The following is a 16,263-nucleotide window of genomic DNA, read 5'->3' as shown; positions in this document are numbered from 1 at the left end:
TTGATTCAGACAACCAGAGAAGAACAATTAAACTCTCCTTCCCTCAAGAATGCCCAGATGTGGGACTTCCCTAGTGGTCCACTGGTTAAGAATCCGCCTGCGAGTGCATGGGACATGGGTTTGATCCCTGGTCTGAGAAGATTCCACAAGCCGAGGGGCAACAAAGCCTGTGCTCTACAACTCCTGAGTCGATGTGCCCTAGAGCCTGTGCTCCTCGACAAGAGAAGCCACCACAATGAGAAGCCCATACACTGCCACTAGGGAGTAGCCCCCCACCCCCAAAACAAGAGAGAGCCCACAAACAGCAGTGAAGACCCAGCCCTGCCAAAAGAAAACCCAGTCCTGCGTTAAGAAAAGAATGAGCAGATGTGGACTCACAGGCAAACACAATAGGTTCTATTTTCTCATGAGATCATGGTTTCTGATTCAAAGAAATGATGCAATGTGAAAAACTCAAATAAAATCAGTTCAGGCAAGAAACAGAAAAGGGCAAAAAAGTCAAGTAAGGATATATAGGGCCAGAGAGACAAGCGTAAGGAGACGGCTATGGAAAGGCAGAGGCAGGCAGGTACCCAGAGGGAACCCATGGAAGGATGAAGGGGCTCTGAGTTCTCACATCCAATGACCTCCTTCCTTGGCTTTCGAAGCCACCGTTTTTAGGTGTCACTCATGAAACACTGTTCCTAAAGCCACATAGGCGGAAAATGGCAGATTTCATTCACCTGTCCAACTACTCATCATCCATTCATTCAACAGATATTTAGGAGTGTCTTTCATGTGCTAGGATTTACCTTTAATGACTGTGTTCAGAAACCATTCATCCAGAAGCCTCCTGTTATTTGTTCAAAGGCTTTTCTCCTGTAGCCTCCCTCACACTTCGATAACTGAGTCAACAAATTTGAACAAAAGGAACAAACTCATAGCAATATTTAAACTTTATCAGGAAAGCCTTCCAAAGAGGGAAAAGTAAAATAAAATCCCACCCCTCCACTGAAGTAATTTTTATCACAAAACTCATAATTATTGGGCTTCCCAGGTGGCGCTAGTGGCAAAGAACCCACCTGCCAATGCAGGAGACATAAGAGACACAGGCTTGATCCCTGAGTCAAGAAGATGCCCTGGAGGAGGAAATGGCAACCCAAACCAGTATTCTTAACTGGAGAGTCCCATGGACAGAGGAGCCTAGTGGGCTATAGTCTGACTTGCTGCTGCTAAGTCACTTCAGTCGTGTCCGACTCTGTGCGACCCCACAGACGGCAGCCCACCAGGCTCCGCCGTCCCTGGGATTCTCCAGGCAAGAACACTGGAGTGGGTTGCCATTTCCTTCTCCAATGTGTGAAAGTGAAAAGTGAAAGTGAAGTCGCTCAGTCGTGTCCGACTAGTAGCGACCCCATGGACTGCAACCTACCAGGCTCCTCTGTCCATGCGATTTTCTAGGCAAGAGTACTGGAGTGGCTTGCCATTGCCTTCTCCATAGTCCGACTTAGCACTCATAATTATTATGTTCACAATACCATAACACTTGATATTTGGAATCATACCATTTGATAGTTTGAATACACCTTTAAAACGTGATTCTAAACCAGTAGTTCTCCACAGGGCAATTTTGGCAGTCAGGAGACATTTTTGTTCATCACAACTAAAGGGGTGCTACTGACATCTAGTGGGTAAGGGCCAGGATTGCTTCTAAACGTCCCATAGGGGCCTTCCCTGCTGGTCCAGTGGTTAAGACTTCACCTGCCAGTGCAGGGGTGGCGGGTTCAATCCCTGGTTGGGGAACTAAGATCCCACACGCTTTGGGGCCAAAAAAAAACCAAAGCATAAAACAGGAGCAATATTGTAACAAATTCAACAAAGACTTTAAAAATGGCCCACATCAAAGAAATCTTACGTATATAAGTTCAGTTCAGTCGCTCAGTTGCGTCCGACTCTTTGCAACCCCATGAACCACAGCACGCCAGACCTCCCTGTCCATCACCAACTCCCAGAGTCCACCCAATCCCATGTCCATTAAGTCGATGATGACATCCAACCATCTCATCCTTTGTCATCCCCTTCTCCTCCTGCCCCCAATCTAAATATATAGATATATATAAAGAGCCCAACAATACCCAGAACAGCCCTTGCCCCACAAGAAAGAACAAAGTAACCCAAATCTCAGTACTGTATACTGATCTGAGAAACTCTATTCTAGACCTATTTCCACATTTCATGCATGATGAAATGGGTGTCCAAGGAGGCCAAACGATTCATTATGATCAGTGCTATTTTAACTGGCATCACATAAAACATATTCGTTTTGCATTACTCTTCACTAGTTCTTCAAGAACCAAATAGCAAGCCATGATCAAATAAAAGGAATTTATATGCCTGCATGCACAGTCACTAAAAATGACAGGCTTCAAATCCATACAATAGGGTTATTACTATGCCTATTTAGAAGTCACAAGGAATTTCTTATTAACAGCATGCTTTGTATTCCTTTATGACAGCCACAGATTCCAAATACCTCTCCTTTGTGGGTATGTTCACTCAATAGAAAGGAATCTAAAAAGAATATCAACAGACACTCACAACACACATGATGACAGGAAGGCAAAAGATTTCCTGAGTTCTGGAAACAAAGGCACAGTCCCAGGTCACCCTTGGGTACACTTGCTCTTCTCTTGAGATCATGATGTCTGATACTAAGAAATGATGGAGTATCAAAAGTTTTAACAAAATCAAAAGAAACAACAAATATGAAAGCAGTGGGAAAGGCCATAGTGGCACAAAAAAAAGAAAGATGCAGAAACAGTTAATCCTTTACACTGCACTAATAAAAAAAAATATATTTTTAAGAATAATACTGTCAGGCTTCCCCGGTAACTCAGAGGGTAAAGTATCTGCCTGCAATTCAGGAGACCTGGGTTTAATCCCTGAGTCAGGAAGATCCCCTGAAGAAGGGAATGGCAACCCACTCCAGTATTCTGCCTGGAGAATCCCATGGACAGAGGAGCCTGGTGGGCTACAACAAAGGGGTAGCAAAGTGTCAGACATGACTGAGCGACTAACACTTTCACTTTCTTTCTGCCAATGCAGGAGACACGAGTTTGACTCCTGATCCAGGAAGACCCCACATGCCGTGGAGCAACTAAGTTCGTGTGCCACAACTATTGAGCCTGTGCTCTAGAGCCCGGGAGCCGCAACCACTGAGCCCCTACCGGCAATTATTGAAGCCCGGGCTCCTCAACAAGAGAAGCTACAGCAACGAGAAGCCCACACATCACAACTAGAGAGTAGCCCCTGCTCAGCACAACTAGAGAAAGCCTGTGCATAGCAATGAAGACCCAGCACAGCCATAAATAAATAATTTTTAAAAAGAAAGAGTAATAATGTCTTATTTCACTATAACTTACGCTCCAGAAGACAGACTGGATTATAATAGTAGTGCAAGTGTTGAAATCTGAGTCACACCAAGCAACCTCTTATTAGCTGAGCTGAGCCTGTCTTGGGAGAACACAATGCACCAGCACTGTAGTATCCACACTCATCCTCGTGCAAAGGGCCAGTATCACCTTTCCAGTAAACAGAAACATCTCCGACAAGTCAGCCTTGCAAGCAAGAGGCTCATGTTAACTCAAGGTCCATGTAAGTGTTCTTTCCAAACCAGGAACAAGGACTCACTAACAAATGCCTTACAACTGCATGGTCCAAGCTGGAAACCTGAGTCACACATGACACGTTACTATAAAAATCATGGAATAATAGAACTAGAGAGATGGGAGGAGTTTCTGAGGTTAACTAAGATTACTGACTAATTTCAAAGCCTAGGAAACTATGAGAGGTATAATGACATGCCCTACCACCATTGAAGCTTTAAGAAAACTAGCCACAGAGAGACCAAAATGAACAAAAAACAGGAAAGTAGAGTAAGCTTCCTGCCTAATCTTCATTAAATCAACTGCTTAAGGATTGATGCTTATTTACAGTAATATACAACAATAAATGTCTTCCCAGGTGGCTCAGGGGTAAAGAATCCGCCTGCCAGTGTAGGAGATGTCAGAGACATGGGTTCAATTCCTGGATCAGGAAGATCCCCTGGAGAAGAAAATGACAACCCACTCCAGTATTCTCGCCTGAAAAATTCCATAGACAGAGGAGCCTGGCAGGCTATAGTCCATGAGGTCGCAGTCATACATGACTGAGCGACTGAGCACACACATGCAACAATAAAACAATGATTTAATGTAAGCAGAGGGCCAAGGAGAAAAGGAAAGATATACGCATCTGAATGCAGGTTCCAAAGAATAGCAAGGACACATAAGAAAACATTCCTAAGTGATCAATGCAAGAAATAGAGGGGAAAAAAAGAATGGGAAAGACTAGAGATATCTTCAAGAAAGTTAGAGACACCAAGGGAACATTTCATACAAAGACAGGCACAATAAAGGACAGAAATGGTATGGACAAAACAGAGGCATAAGGTATTAAAAAGAGGTGGCTGTTGCTGCTGCTAAGTCGCTTCAGTCGTGTCTGACTCTGTGCGACCCCATAGATGGCAGCCCACCAGGCTCCCTGGTCCCTGGGATTCTCCAGGCAAGAACACTGGAGTGGGTTGCCATTTCCCTCTCCAATGCGTGAAAGTGAAAGTGAAGTCGCCCAGTCGTGTCTGACTCTTAGCGACCCCATGGACTTCAGCCTACCAGGCTCCTCAGTCCATGGGATTTTCCAGGCAAGAGTACTGGAGTGGCTTGCCATTGCCTTCTGAAAAGAGGTGACAAGAATACACAGAAGAACTATACAAACAAAAATTGTCATGACCCAGATAATCACGATGATCTGATCACTCACCTAGGCCCAGACATCCTGGAGTCCAAAGTCAAGTGGGCTTAGGAAGAATCACTATGAACAAAGCTTGTGAAGGTGATGGAATTCCAGCTGAGCTATTTCAAATCCTAAAAGATGATGCTGTGAAAGTGCTGCAACTCAATATGCCAGCAAATTTGGAAAACTCAGCAGCAACCACAGGACTGGAAAATGTCAGTTTTCATTCCAATCCCAAAGAACGGCAATGTCAGGAATGTTCAAACTACCACACAATTGCACTCATTTCACACTCCAGCAAAGTAATGCTCAAAATTCTCCAAGCAAGGCTTCAACAGTATGTGAAAGGAGAACTTCTAGATGTTCAAGCTGAATTTAGAAAAGGCAGAGGAATCACAGATCAAGTTGCCAACATCCGTTATATCAAAGAAAAAGCAGGAAAGCTCCAGAAAAAAACATCTACTTCTGCTTCACTAACTATGCTAAAGGCTTTGACTGTGTGAATCACAGTGAATTCTGCCTCCTGAGAAACCTGTATGCAGGTCAAGAAGCAACAGTTAGAACTGGACATAGAACAAAAGACTGGTTCCAAACTGGGAAAGGAGTACATCAAGACTGTATACTGTCATCCTGCTTGTTTAACTTACATGCAGAGTACATCATGTGAAATGCAGGACTGGATGAAACACAAGCTGGAATCAAGATTGCTGGGAGAAATATCAGTAACTCAGATGACACCACCCTTATGGCAGAAAGCGAAGAGGAACTAAAGAGCCTCTTGATAAAGATAAAAGAGGAGAGTAACAAATTTGGCTTAAAACTCAACATTCAAAAAACAAGATCATGGCATCTGGTTCCATCACTTCATGGTAAATAGATGGGGAAACAATGAAAACAAAGACAGACTATTTTCTTGGGTTCCAAAATCACTGCAGATGGTGACTGCAGTCACGAAATTAAAAGATTCTTGTTCCTTGGAAGAAAAGCTATGATAAAGCTAGACAGCACATTAAAAAGCAGCGACAACACTTTACCAACAAAGGTCCATCTAGTGAAAGCTATGATTTTTCCAGTAGTCGTGAACGGATGTGAGAGTTGGACCATTAAGAAGACTGAGCAGGAAGAATTGATGCTTTTGAATTGTGGTGTTGGAGAAGACACTTGAGAGTCCCTTGGAGATCAAATCAGTCCATCCTAAAGGAAATCAATCCTGACTATTCATTGGAAGGACTGATGATGAGGCTGAAGCTCCAATACTCTGGCCACCTGATGTGAAGAGCTGACTCATTGGAAAAGACCCTGATACTGGGAAAGATTGAAGGCAGGAGGAGAAGGGGATGACAGAGAACAAGACAGTTGGATGACATCACTGACTCAATGGACATGAGTTTAAGCAAGCCTCAGGCTTGGAGAAGGACAGGGTAGCCTGGCGTGCTGCAGTCCATGAGGTCTCAAAGAGTTGGACATGAGTGAGTGACTGAACAACAACAGTTCTGTGTAAGTGGCCACACTTTAGCTTGAGTGTTCTGCTCCTTCTTCCTCTACTGCAGCTTTCTTGGCACTTAGTTCTCTCTACTAAGCGTTAGAGTCAGAAGGAACTGGTTTAGGGAATTCCCTGGCGGTCCAGTGTTAGGACCACTGTACTTTCACTGCTGAAGACAGGTTTAATCCCTGCTCAGGGAACTAAGATCGCACAAGCTGTGCGGTAAGACCAAAATATAAGAATGGGTTCAACTCCATACCCACAATTCTCAAGCACCACAGACAAATCTAAAGAGATTTCATTTGTGTAATAGAGATCAGGCTATCCATATGCCAGGGTCCTTGGGGAAGATTAGATGAGTAAATGTCCAGAGTCCAGCGTGTTCCTAGCATATAACAGGCACTGCGATGTTGGTGTGCTTTCTTTATCTAGACAGGGCAAAAGCCGGAAGGAGCAAACGTAGCACAATCACAAACACAAATTGCACAAAAGGCCTTCGTGATGAGTTTCTTTTCAAAAAAAAAAAAAGATGTCATTTTCCTACTTACTCCTACAGAGAAATGTTGGAAAACTAGATGGGGATCCAGTTTCCTGACTAACATTTAGTGACTATGGGTGTGTGTGTGTGTGTGCACGCACACGTGCTCGTGAGCTCAGTCGTGTCTGACTCTTCGCAACCCCATGGACTGTAGCCCGCCAGGCTCCTCTGTCCATGGGATTTTCCAAGCACGCATACTGGAGTGGGTTGCCCTTTCCTACTCCAGGGCATCTTCCCCACCCAGGGATCAAACCGACATCTCTTGTGACTCCTGTGTTGGCAGGTGCATTCTTTACCAACTGGGCCACCTGACCTTGGGCCAAACCTAACAGTCAATGGCTGTCAATGCCCCTCTTGCCTACAAGAGGCAAGAGAGACATAATCAACACAAAAGAAAATGAGATAATTCACGTGGATAGCTTATACTTCCCCGAGAACTATACTCATAAAAGTTACCATTATTGTAACCAGTCATTCTTTTATTGTTAAAGCTTCTTTTAGCTTTGTAGTTAGTTAACAAATTCAAACCAGGTGTAACTAGAAATTTACATATAAAACACCACAACTTAAACAAAACATCTCTTTAAATCCAGAATCATTTTTAATAAAATGATGTATCCTCTGTACAATGTTTTGAAATGCCTTTATGTTTAAAGTAATACATATTCATTGCAGAAATTTTAGAAAATACAAAAGGACTGAAAAATGAAATTAAACTCACACAGTAATGCTATAATCCAGAAACATCCACCATTATGCGGTTAGTATATTACTGTCTTTCACTGTTTTTTCAGTTGGCATACAAATTAATGTTAATAACGTATTGTTATCATGATTTCAGAGTGTTCTAAATTCTGTTTTTCCTGCTAACATTACATGATAAACATTCTCTATTGACTATGTTAATATGAGGTTATAAACGGCAAATTTAGTCCTGAGTTTAATAATAGTCATAGGTTCAAGGTTTAGTGTGCTTAAACAGATATTATATAGTTTTATAGAGTTCCTGTGATATCTTTAGACCTCAGTCACAAAATTTGAAAACTCACTGGAAAGAAAATCTGCTATATTTTTTACCCTCTTGATACTCTTAAAATGAAAACAAATTTGGTTTGTATCTCCCAAGTAGAGCCAAAAATAGATCAAATCATATACTGGCAGCTAGAAATTAACTATAAGTCTAATAATAGAAGTAGCCAAGATAACCAGAAATACATATACCTATACACACACATACATAAGATCCTTTAAGTAAACTGTTCTCTATTTTTAAGGAATTTCCTTTAAAATTAATTATAATAGATAAAAGATCTTGAATGGCACCCCCCCAAAAAAAAAAGCAATAGAAAAAAAAAAAAACTTTAGAGCATTAAACTGTCTGAATGGTTTAATTAAGAGAAATCAGGAATGCTCTGACTAGAAATGCTATCTAAATAGTACTATCTAAGTAGTGGCAGTATGTTGAATATACTCCTTTGTGCTATATACAGTAGAACCTTGTTGTTTATCCATTCTGTACAAGATAGTTTGCATCTGCTAATCCCCAACTCCCCATTCTTCCCTCCCCCCACCACCTCCCCCTTGGCAACCACAAGTCTGTTCTCTATGCTCATTCAATACCCTGTGATAAACCATAATGGAAAGGAATGCTTTTAAAAATGTTTATAGGTGTGTAAGTGAGTCACTTCGCTGTACAACAGAGATTAGCACAACACTGTAAATCAACTATTCTCCAATTAAATAATAATATTCAACATAAATAGTGGCAAGATGGCAAGTTCAGGAGTGGTGACAAAGATGATGAAATATACCTTTCAGCAAAGGTCTGAATTAACAGAGTGTATTTAATTTCTGTAGTCTTAACCTCGGCACAGTGAAACTATACTGAGAGAAGTAACTTCAGGAGAATACCCCAAACCTTGAGATTTTAGACCTGTAGACAGGTAGACCCACTCCATCCAACAGTCACTGCTGAACTCAGAAAATAGAAAATGCTTCTTCATCACGTCACAGCTCAAGAAATCATCCCTAGAAAAATTCTGGCCTGGTAACTCAAGTCTCAAAATCAGAAGATGATATAATAGACTTTAGTTTAAGTTCAAAAAGATGACATTGACAAATGAAAGATAATAAAGCAAGAATTACTAAGTGATTTATCAGATTTAGTACTGTTGAAAAATTTTGTACATGGACATCAAACTTAACCTCACTTGAAACACATTTTTGAAGGGAAAGAGCAAGTAACTCACATTATACAATGTGTTTATATAAAGTATTGCTATGGAGAAGGAAATGGTAACCCACTCCAGTATTCTTGCCTAGAGAACTCCATGGACAGAGGAACCTGGTGGGCTATAGCCCATGGGGTCGCAAAGAGTCCGACACAACTGAGTGATTGAGCATACACACACTAAGTATTGCTTAAGCTACAGTTTTTACTCTTTTGGCTACAAAATGACTAGGACACACCTGTGTGAAACACAGTTCAGCTGACACAGAGGGAAAGCAAACCACATTTCTTAATTAAAACTGCAGGGAAATTGTGAGTGCTGGGGAAGGAGATGTAATTACTTGAGTTAGAAGTGGGCCAGGATACTATCTAGAGCTACTAGGATCTTTCATGATGAAAAATCATTACACTCTCAAATCTGAATTTTTTTTTAACCTTCAATTTTGCCTTCTTGGGGTTAGAATACTTAACATGAGATATCTACCCTGTTAACAAAATTTTAAGTGTACAAAACATAATCACTAACTAAAGTTATACAGCAGATGTCTAGAGCTTACTCACCTTTTCTGTCAGTACTGTTTTTAGAAAAATGAAGATTTATTTTGAAAGGAAGTCAATAAATCTTTAATAGGATATATATGGAATGACAAAGTTAATACTACTGTTTAAATGACCAGCAAATACCCAAAGGTATTTGAACAAAGTTTAGCACAATTTTCAGTGTCTGACTGTCTCATAAAGATGTGTGTGCATCAGTGAGTGCTCAATTGTGTCTGACTCTTTTGTGACCCCATGGACTGTAGCCTGCCAGGCTCTTCTGTCCATGGGATTTCCCAGGCAAGAATACTGGAGTGGGTTGCCATTCCCTTCTCCAGGGGATCTTCCTCACCCAGGGAGTGAACCCGCATGCTCCTATTTGGCAGGCAGGTTCTTTACCACTGAGCTACCAGGGAATCCCCTTGTAAAGACACTTCTCTCTAAATTCAGAAGATAAAGGAAATTGGAGACCTGATGTTTTGTGCGGTGGGAGGGATTGTCCAGGGCCATTTAGTGAAGTGGGCATGCCTCCTTTTGGCATCATCAACATTAGAGTTTATTCATCTTGCTTTATTGAAAAATGGTTTCCACTGATTAGTAACTCCATATTTCCCCCTCACCCAGACCCTGGCAACAACTATTCTGCATTTTCATTCTATGATTTAACTATTTTAGATACTTCCTGTAAGTGGAATTGCACAATATTTGTCTTTCTGATTCTTTTATTTCACTTAACATAATGCACTCAAGATTCATCCATTTTGTTGCATATTACAGAATTTCATTTTAAAGGCAGAATCGTTTTCCATTATATGTATATGACATATTATAAATATTTATATGACATTTTATTCATCCACTGATGGGCCATTGAGGTTGTCTCTACATCTTGGCTATCAAATCTGAATTTTCTAAGGGAACCACTAATAACACATCAGGTTCATTCTACAAAAAAAAAAAAAAAAAACAGTGACTCCATTTAGGCTCAAAAGGAAAAGTTCATCCTCCTAAAACATCCCAGCTGTATCCCAGGAACTTAGGTATCTCTTGAGTTCAGTTCAGTTCAGTTCAGTTCATTCGCTCAGTCGTGTCCAACTCTCCGTGACCTCATGAACTACAGCACGCCAGGCCTCCCTGTCCATCACCAACTCCCGGAGTACACTCAAACTCATGTCCACAGAGTCGGTGATGCCATCCAGCCATCTCATTCTCCGTCGCCCCCTTCTCCTCCCGCCCCCAACCTTTCCCAGCATCAGAGTCTTTTCCAGTGAGTCAACTCGTCGCATGAGGTGGCCAAAGTACTGCAGTTTCAGCTTTAGCATCAGTCCCTCCAATGAACATCCAGGATTGATCTCCTTTAGAATGGACTGGTTGGATCTCCTTGCAGTATAAGGGACTCTGCTAATTCAAAGATGGGTTAGTCATTCACTACTTTAATGTCAGAAAATTCATCATGTTGGTGAGCCTGGAGCTTGTCATACAAACCTTAATAAATGGAACTGGCTTTTTATATTGTGCTTCCTTCTTTATCTTTCTTCTCTTCTTTCTGGACAGTTTAATAAGCAAAAAATCACATTCAAAATCCAAATTCTAGCTCTATCATTTTCTAGTTGTGTGACTTTAAGCAGGTTATTTCATCCCTCTGAATCCCTTTCTCCTCATATTTAAAATGAGAAAAATAACATCAAAGAATTATTTAACAATTGCTTATTATTATAGGTTTTATTCCATTTTAGCCTCGCTATAATTCTAAGATATCATTACTATTATTCAGTTCAGTTCAGTTCAGTCACTCAGTCATGTCCGACGCTTTGTGACCCCATGAATGACAGCACTCCAGGCCTCCCTGTCCATCACCAACTCCCGGAGTTCACTCAAACTCATGTCCATCGAGTCGGTGATGCCATCCAGCCTTCTCATTCTCTGTCATCCCCTTCTCCTCCAACCCCCAAACCTTCCCAGCATCAGAGTCTTTTCCAGTGAGTCAACTCGTCGAATGAGGTGGCCAAAATATTGGAGTTTCAGCTTTAGCATCAGTCCTTCCAATGAACACCCAGGATTGATCTCCTCTAGAATGGACTGGTTGGATCTGCTTGCAGTATAAGGGACTCTCAAGAGTCTTCTCCAGCACCACAGTTCAAAAGCATCAATTCTTCGGCGATCAGCTTTCTTCACAGTCCAACTCTCACATCCATACATGAACACGGAAAAAACCATAGCCTTGACTAGACGGACCTTTGTTGGCAAAGTAATGTCTCTGCTTTTTAATATACTATCTAGGTTGGTCATAACTTTCCTACCGAGGAGTAAACGTCTTTTAATTTCATGGCTGCAATCAGCATTCGCAGTGATTTTGGAGCCCAAAAAAATAAAGTCTGTTTCCACTATTTTCCCATCTATTTCCCATGAAGTGATGGGACCAGATGCCATGATCTTTGTTTTCTGAATGTTAAGCTTCAAGCCAACCTTTTCACTCTCGTCTTTCACTTTCATCAGAGGCTTTTTAGTTCTTCTTCACTTTCTGCCATAAGGGTAGTGTCATCTGCATATCTAAGGTTATTGATATTTCTCCCAGCAATCTTGATTCCAGCTTGTGCTTCTTCCAGCCCAGTGTTCCTCATGATGTACTCTGCATATAAGTTAAATAAGCAAGGTGACAATATACAACCTTGACGTACTCCTTTTCCTATTTGGAACCAGTCTGTTGTTCCATGTACAGTTCTGACTGTTGCTTCCTGACCTGCATACAGGTTCCTCAAGAGACAGGTCAGGTGGTCTGGTATTCCCATCTCTTTCAGAATGTTCCACAGTTTATTGTGATTCACACAGTCAAAGGCTTTGGCAGAGTCAATGAAGCAGAAATAGATGTTTTTCTGGAACTCTCTTGCTTTCTCCATGATCCAGCGGATGTTGGCAATTTGATCTCTGGTGTCTCTGCCTTTTCTAAAACCTGCTTGAACATCTGGAAGTTCACGGTTCACATATTGCTGAAGCCTGGCTTGGAGAATTTTGAGCATGACTTTACTAGCATGTGAGATGACTGCAATTGTGCGGTAGTTTGAGCATTCTTTGGCATTGCCTTTCTTTGGGATTGGAATGAAGACTGACCTCTTCCAGTCCTGTGGCCACTGCTGAGTTTTCCAAATTTGCTGGCATATTGAGTGCAGCACTTTCACAGCATCATCTTTCAGGATTTGAAATAGCTCAATTGGAATTCCATCACCTCCACTAGCTTTGTTCATAGTAATGCTTTCTAAGGCTCACTTAACTTCACATTCCAAGATGTCTGGCTCTAGGTCAGTGATCACACCATCGTGATTATCTTTGTCGTGAAGATCTTTTCTGTACAGTTCTTCTGAGTATTCTTGCCACCTCTTCTTAATATCTTCTGCTTCTGTTAGGTCGATATCATTTCTGTCCTTTATCGAGCCCATCTTTGCATGAAATGTTCCCTTGGTATCTCTAATTTTCTTGAAGAGATCTCTTGTTTTTCCTATTCTGTTGTTTTCCATTTCTTTGCATTGATCACTGAGGAAGGCTTTCTTATCTCTCCTTGCTATTCTTTGGAACTCTGCATTCAGATGCTTATATCTTTCCTTTCCTCTTTTGCTTTTCGCTTCTCTTCTTTTCACAGCTATTTGTAAGGCCTCCTCAGACAGCCATTTTGCTTTTTTGCATTTCTTTTCCATGGGGATGGTCTTGGTCCCTGTCTCCTGTACAATGTCACGAACCTCCGTCCAGAGTTCATCAGGCACTCTATCAGATCTAGTCCCTTAAATCTATTTCTCACTTCCACTGTATAATCATAAGGGATTTGATTTAGGTCATATCTGAATGGTCTAGTGGTTTTCCTACTTTCTTCAATTTCAGTCTGAATTTGGCAATAAGGAGTTCATGATCTGAGCCACAGTCAGCTCCTGGTCTTGTTTTTGCTAACTGTATACAGCTTTTCCATCTTTGGCTGCAAAGAATATAATCAATCTGATTTCAGTGTTGACCATCTGGTGATGTCCATGTGTAGAGTCTTCTCTTGTGTTGTTGGAAGAAGGTGTTTGCTATGACCAGTGCGTTCTCTTGGCAAAACTCTATTAGCCTTTGCCCTGCTTCATTCCATGCTCCAACCAAATTTGCCTATTACTCCAGGTGTTTCTTGACTTCCTACTTTTGCATTCCAGTCCCCTAGAATGAAAAGGACATCTTTTTTGGGTGTTAGTTCTAAAAGTTCTTGTAGGTCTTCATAGAACCTTTCAACATCGGCTTCTTCAGCGTTACTGGTTGGGGCATAGTCCTGGATTACTGTAATATTGAATGGTTTGCCTTGGAAATGAACAGAAATCATTCTGTCATTTTTAAGATTGCATCCAAGTACTGCATTTCGGATTCTTTTGTTGACCATGATGGCTACTCCATTTCTTCTAAGGGATTCTTGCCCACAGGAGTAAATATAATGGTCATGTGAGTTAATTCACCCATTCCAGTCCATTTTAGTTCACTGATTCCTAGAATGTCTATGTTCACTCTTGCCATCTCCTGTTTGACCACTTCCAATTTGCCTTGATTCATGGACCTAACATTCCAGATTCCCATGCAATATTGCTCTTTACAGCATCGGACCTTGCTTCTATCACCAGTCACATCCACAACTGGGTATTAGTTTTGCTTTGGCTCCATCCCTATCAACAGTGTTAATACTATCCATATCCTCACCCTAAAGATGTGGAAACCAAGCACAGAGATGATTAGCTAATCTGCCACACTCACACAGTGAGGACGTGGCAAGGCCACGCAGTAGCGCACTACTGAAAGAAATGGATGCGTTCTCTAGAATTTTCTGAGTAAAGAGGTGATGTGTGCACTTGGATATATGTTTACATGAAATGCAAAGCGTAAAACAGAACCTCGGTGTACTGCTCAGAAAGGACAAAAACCCTAAAGTAGAGAAGCTGGGTTTCATTCTGTTCCACTCATTATTAACTGATGACTTTGGGCAAATCATTGACTCTCTAAGCCTTGGTTTCTTAACTGAAACATGTGGCTAATAATATATACAGCAAAGTGATATTATAAGCAGTGTATATAAAAGATATGTACAACTGCCAATCACCATACCTGAGCCCAACAGGTGTCTAACAAGAGCTCCTCTCTTCACTGCCACTCCCTTCATCTCTCTCTTTATCAGCTCTAAAGGAGAAAAATCCCACATGCAAGCTCAAAATCAAGCACAACTGTTTTTACTAGGCAGGCCAACCACGTACTGATGAACATGTTGTGCACTGCACAAGAGCACCCAGCCAAGGGAGCAAGGAGAGGTTGAAATGTAGCCCATTCCCTGTATGGAGAAAGGGCCCCATGATTCTTCACATAAAGTGTCTGAAAGTGTCAAACCTGTGTAGCCGTACCACCCATTCAACTTTAATTCTCTTCCTAGAAGTATTTGGGGAACCAGTGGAATTCTCCAAGGAAACTGGGTTTTTCTTTTGCCAATTTAATAAATTTTTATGAAGTCAGACTGCAAATATTAGAATGAATGAACCCTTGCAGCAACCCCTGGCACTCTAATCAAGTTTCTCTTTGTTGAATACAATTAAATGAGAAGAAGTATATTATAAGTCATGGATTTAGATAATTACAATGTTTATTTACATCTTACTAATTTCAGTATCACTATTTAAGTAATGTCCCAGCACAAAGGTAGGTGCCAGACATTCATTAATCTTTCAAAAGGAAAAAAAAAAAAGAGTTGTTTTCCATAATCTAGAAAGGAAGGGCGTAAAGCAAAGAAACTTTTTTTCAACATATACTAAGTGCTGGATTCTGGAAAATATCTTCCTGTACGTAATCCTCAAAATCAAAGCTACAAACATTTGTTTATAATATTTAAATGCTTCAAACTGGAGATTAAGGATGGAGGAAGGAAACATTGACTTTTCATTTGTTACACTTCTGCAGTATTTTAATTCTTTCAATCACGTGTGTTTTACTTTAATTATGCTTACAACCAGGTATGAATGACATTAATTCTATTTTATATACCAGAAAACCAGGAGTCAACAATATTAGATTATTTTTTACAAGGTCACACAGCTAGGAAATGATGGCACAAGTACTTGCCTTTGAAAATAATGCTACCTTTGACCAAGGAACGAGAGGGGAGACAAATTCAAGGAATTCTTTCTTGGGACCTCCGTTTTCTCACTAATAAGGCATACTGGGTTGTCTGACAAGAAATACAAGGTAAGGTTAAGGTAAACTATTTGAAGAAAGAAATTTTTAAAAATGGAACCACCAATACTGGGCATAGGAGAGAAAGCTGACTAGGGCCAAGTAAATGGATTGCTCAGCAAAGATGAGGGCCTGCTAAGAATGGAACTCATAAATTTGTAACAGAGCCAATCAGCACAATTATATAATTTTTTCCCCAGTAGTGCTGGGGAGTCCAGAATCAGTTAATTCAGGATTGGCAAGACTAATGTGGATTTATGCAAAAGCTTTAGAAGTCTTGAGGGGACCTGCAATTTAAAAGCAGGTAAGACGGAATCTGCCTCCCATCTCTTCTGAGAAAGCACTTAAAAGTAAGTATGATGAAAAAGGATCAAGCTTGCAAAGAGAAATGGAAAGAGTGACACCAGACTCCATGAAAATATCAAGTGGATAAGCCAAGGGGCATGT

At 41.0% G+C, this 16,263-nt stretch overlaps 1 protein-coding gene across 2 annotated transcripts in view; it reads right to left on the bottom strand.

Annotated features, from left to right (window-relative positions):
* The window catches only part of SLCO5A1 (solute carrier organic anion transporter family member 5A1), a 155,465-nt gene that overhangs the window by 13,838 nt on the left and 125,364 nt on the right, over nucleotides 1-16,263 (bottom strand). The window lies entirely within an intron of this gene.

Source organism: Moschus berezovskii, chromosome 16 (assembly GCF_049115385.1).
Source record: "Moschus berezovskii isolate FMDL1 chromosome 16, NW_MosBer_1.0, whole genome shotgun sequence".
Taxonomy (NCBI): Eukaryota; Metazoa; Chordata; class Mammalia; order Artiodactyla; family Moschidae; genus Moschus; species Moschus berezovskii.
This window is presented reverse-complemented; position numbering and strand designations above follow the sequence as displayed.